This window comes from Schistocerca nitens, unplaced genomic scaffold (assembly GCF_023898315.1).
Source record: "Schistocerca nitens isolate TAMUIC-IGC-003100 unplaced genomic scaffold, iqSchNite1.1 HiC_scaffold_370, whole genome shotgun sequence".
In the NCBI taxonomy this organism is placed as follows: domain Eukaryota; kingdom Metazoa; phylum Arthropoda; class Insecta; order Orthoptera; family Acrididae; genus Schistocerca; species Schistocerca nitens.
The window spans coordinates 273,487-278,186 of record NW_026045904.1 but is presented as its reverse complement, the minus strand read 5'-3'; the positions used below and the strand labels follow the sequence as shown (position 1 = coordinate 278,186).

At 53.6% G+C, this 4,700-nt stretch overlaps 1 non-coding gene across 1 annotated transcript in view; it reads left to right on the top strand.

Annotated features, from left to right (window-relative positions):
• Positions 1 to 3,028: 3,028 nt before the first annotated feature.
• The window catches only part of LOC126229308 (small subunit ribosomal RNA), a 1,909-nt gene continuing 237 nt past the window's right edge, over positions 3,029 to 4,700 (top strand). The window contains exon 1 of the ribosomal RNA XR_007544183.1: positions 3,029 to 4,700. This exon is cut by the window's right edge and continues 237 nt beyond it. This is a non-coding gene — a ribosomal RNA (small subunit ribosomal RNA).

The window sequence follows — 4,700 nt, the reverse complement described above, 5'->3', positions numbered from 1 at the left end:
AGTGCAGTCGCACCTCTACTACTGTACAGAGATAGAACACCGCGTGACCGCAACCAGATTAAACTGATACATGGCGCTGATTACTAATAGATGCAGAGCCATCGGAATATAGATGGCATACGACATACAACAGTCCCTATACATGCTGACAGTCTGTGCACACATGCGAACTACACGTCACCCAGACACTCTATCACACACTACTCTCTGGCTGTAACAGACACAGACAAGATATCTAAGCACCAGCATGGAACAACATCCAGTGCATCCTCTCCGCCACATTACACCATTCACACTATGATAACAAAACCAGGAGGTCCACCCCAAAAACAGAATATCTCACTCTTCCAACAACCATCATTACTCAGATAAGCCACAAACACCCACACATGTCCTAGACAGGGGTGCAACCAACACCACCACACTGCCTTGTCTCACAGCATATAAGCAATGGCAGGAATGAAAGACACAGGCCTGCCACTCCCTTGCCACACCCACGCAACCGGCGCACCACCTCCCCTGAGAGAAAGATGCATCCTGACGTGACACATCTCAGGGTGCCTCAGGCGTCCACTTACCATCATCACTATGAACGAACCTCGTCCCCTCCCCCCTCATACACCATCCCTTAACCTAACCTATGTTGCACCTTAACCTAACCTATGTTGCACCTTAACCTAACCTATGTTGCACCTTAACCTAACCTATGTTGCACCTTAACCTAACCTATGTTGCACCTTAACCTAACCTATGTTGCGCCTTAACCTAACCTATGTTGCGCCTTAACCTAACCTATGTTGCGCCTTAACCTAACCTATGTTGCGCCTTAACCTAACCTATGTTGCGCCTTAACCTAACCTATGTTGCGCCTTAACCTAACCTATGTTGCGCCTTAACCTAACCTATGTTGCGCCTTAACCTAACCTATGTTGCGCCTTAACCTAACCTATGTTGCGCCTTAACCTAACCTATGTTGCGCCTTAACCTAACCTATGTTGCGCCTTAACCTAACCTATGTTGCGCCTTAACCTAACCTATGTTGCGCCTTAACCTAACCTAAGTTGGGGCTTAACCTAACCTAAGTTGGGGCTTAACCTAACCTAAGTTGGGGCTTAACCTAACCTAAGTTGGGGCTTAACCTAACCTAAGTTGGGGCTTAACCTAACCTAAGTTGGGGCTTAACCTAACCTAAGTTGGGGCTTAACCTAACCTAAGTTGGGGCTTAACCTAACCTAAGTTGGGGCTTAACCTAACCTAAGTTGGGGCTTAACCTAACCTAAGTTGGCCCTAACCTAACCTAAGTTGGGCCCTAACCTAACCTAAGTTGGGCCCTAACCTAACCTAAGTTGGGCCCTAACCTAACCTAAGTTGGCCCTAACCTAACCTAAGTTGGGCCCTAACCTAACCTAAGTTGGGCCCTAACCTAACCTAAGTTGGGCCCTAACCTAACCTAAGTTGGGCCCTAACCTAACCTAAGTTGGGCCCTAACCTAACCTAAGTTGGGCCCTAACCTAACCTAAGTTGGGCCCTAACCTAACCTAAGTTGGGCCCTAACCTAACCTAAGTTGGGCCCTAACCTAACCTAAGTTGGGCCCTAACCTAACCCACGTTGCGCCCTAACCTAACCCACGTAATTGTTTGTTATATGAATCTAGAAATTCGTGTAGCGTTGCCTAATCGCAACCCTCTCAACATAGTTCGCTGCGCGCACACTCTGGTGTCCTGCGTATTGAATCATGTTACGGTGCCTACCCTCACAACATCTAGCGAGTGTTGCGTACGTTCCACATGGTCCCGCTATCCACTGTAATGTGTACTGCTATAAGACGTATATCGCCCCCCCCCCCCCCCCCTCCCCTGTCGCCTCTAGTTCGTCAGTCAGGAGTTTGCGTGTTCAATGAGCTTCGCAGCTGTGCAATGGCATCGGCATACGTACGCGGGCCACCTTCCACGTGTTCTCTCGTGCATACGTCGCAGCATGTATGTGGACTGATGTGGCGTGTCGTGACTCATAACATCCAGGCATGCAAGACCCATTGAATTCGCAAATGTAGATGGACGTCTACGTTTGCTGCCCAAGTTACGCAAATGAACTGGAAATCCGTTGTTGCGCGGTTGTTCGCGCTGGAGGTGAATCGTTGATATCGACGATCGGTACAGGTATTAACCGGTTGCTTCAGCGACACCCGTCATACCCACGAACGTGAGTGGGCATGTGGGTATGAAGCGATACGCGGCGGTGGCTGGGTGGGACCGTCCCCGGCCGGTGAGGGGGGGGCGCCCGGCGTGCTGGCCGCGCGCTGCGTGGGCGCACGCGCGGCAGCCGGCTGGTGGGGGCGCCCAGTGGCAGGCGCGCCGGCTGACGGACGCGGCAGGCGGCGCATCTGCGTGCCGGCGCACCCAGCGCGCGGCGCCGTGCGGCCAAAGTGGGTCCTCCCGGGCCCGGTGCGAAGCGCGGTGGACATCTGCAGTGTGCTGGTCCGATTGAGGACTGTGTGCGTTGAGGATGCGCCGCCGCCCGGCACTCGGCGCCGCGACGCCGTCTGCTGCTCGGTCGCCCCCGCGGTTCTCGCAGGTGGTTTGTATCGCAGCTGTGCGGATGTGTTGGCGCGTGCGCTGTGCTGGGAGAGTTCGCTTTGGCACCCAAGTGGGGCTCTGCCCCTCTGTGGCGCTGGCGTTGGAGCTGCCCGGTCACTGTTTGTGGCCGCGTGTTGTCTCCCGCCGGCAACACCACGACAGCACGCTCCCGGGCCTCTGTCGGCAGCGGCAAGCTCAGTTGGGAGCACGGGTGGTCGCACTGAAAGCGTCTACTCGCCTATCTCCGGGCGATTGCGCCTCTCTCGAACCCGACCAAGTACTTAGGACGGCGCTGCGCGCCGCCGGGACCTGAGAGGGTTTCGAGGTGTATCGTGCAGGGGAGCCCAGCCTCCTCCTGTTTGCAGAATAATTGAGCGGACGCTTGCGTGTTCGCGCGGGCCTCCGGGACACACTCCCGGGCGGCCGGCTGCTCAGCTCTAGTTGACGCAGCTCCCTGGTTGATCCTGCCAGTAGTCATATGCTTGTCTCAAAGATTAAGCCATGCATGTCTCAGTACAAGCCGCATTAAGGTGAAACCGCGAATGGCTCATTAAATCAGTTATGGTTCCTTAGATCGTACCCACGTTACTTGGATAACTGTGGTAATTCTAGAGCTAATACATGCAAACAGAGTCCCGACCAGAGATGGAAGGGACGCTTTTATTAGATCAAAACCAATCGGTCGGCTCGTCCGGTCCGTTTGCCTTGGTGACTCTGAATAACTTTGGGCTGATCGCACGGTCTTCGTACCGGCGACGCATCTTTCAAATGTCTGCCTTATCAACTGTCGATGGTAGGTTCTGCGCCTACCATGGTTGTAACGGGTAACGGGGAATCAGGGTTCGATTCCGGAGAGGGAGCCTGAGAAACGGCTACCACATCCAAGGAAGGCAGCAGGCGCGCAAATTACCCACTCCCGGCACGGGGAGGTAGTGACGAAAAATAACGATACGGGACTCATCCGAGGCCCCGTAATCGGAATGAGTACACTTTAAATCCTTTAACGAGTATCTATTGGAGGGCAAGTCTGGTGCCAGCAGCCGCGGTAATTCCAGCTCCAATAGCGTATATTAAAGTTGTTGCGGTTAAAAAGCTCGTAGTTGGATTTGTGTCCCACGCTGTTGGTTCACCGCCCGTCGGTGTTTAACTGGCATGTATCGTGGGACGTCCTGCCGGTGGGGCGAGCCGAAGGCGTGCGACCGCCTCGTGCGTGCTCGTGCGTCCCGAGGCGGACCCCGTTGAAATCCTACCAGGGTGCTCTTTATTGAGTGTCTCGGTGGGCCGGCACGTTTACTTTGAACAAATTAGAGTGCTTAAAGCAGGCAAGCCCGCCTGAATACTGTGTGCATGGAATAATGGAATAGGACCTCGGTTCTATTTTGTTGGTTTTCGGAACCCGAGGTAATGATTAATAGGGACAGGCGGGGGCATTCGTATTGCGACGTTAGAGGTGAAATTCTTGGATCGTCGCAAGACGAACAGAAGCGAAAGCATTTGCCAAGTATGTTTTCATTAATCAAGAACGAAAGTTAGAGGTTCGAAGGCGATCAGATACCGCCCTAGTTCTAACCATAAACGATGCCAGCCAGCGATCCGCCGCAGTTCCTCCGATGACTCGGCGGGCAGCCTCCGGGAAACCAAAGCTTTTGGGTTCCGGGGGAAGTATGGTTGCAAAGCTGAAACTTAAAGGAATTGACGGAAGGGCACCACCAGGAGTGGAGCCTGCGGCTTAATTTGACTCAACACGGGAAACCTCACCAGGCCCGGACACCGGAAGGATTGACAGATTGATAGCTCTTTCTTGATTCGGTGGGTGGTGGTGCATGGCCGTTCTTAGTTGGTGGAGCGATTTGTCTGGTTAATTCCGATAACGAACGAGACTCTAGCCTGCTAACTAGTCGCGTGACATCCTTCGTGCTGTCAGCGATTACTTTTCTTCTTAGAGGGACAGGCGGCTTCTAGCCGCACGAGATTGAGCAATAACAGGTCTGTGATGCCCTTAGATGTTCTGGGCCGCACGCGCGCTACACTGAAGGAATCAGCGTGTCTTCCTAGGCCGAAAGGTCGGGGTAACCCGCTGAACCTCCTTCGTGCTAGGGATTGGGGCTTGCAATTGTTCCCCA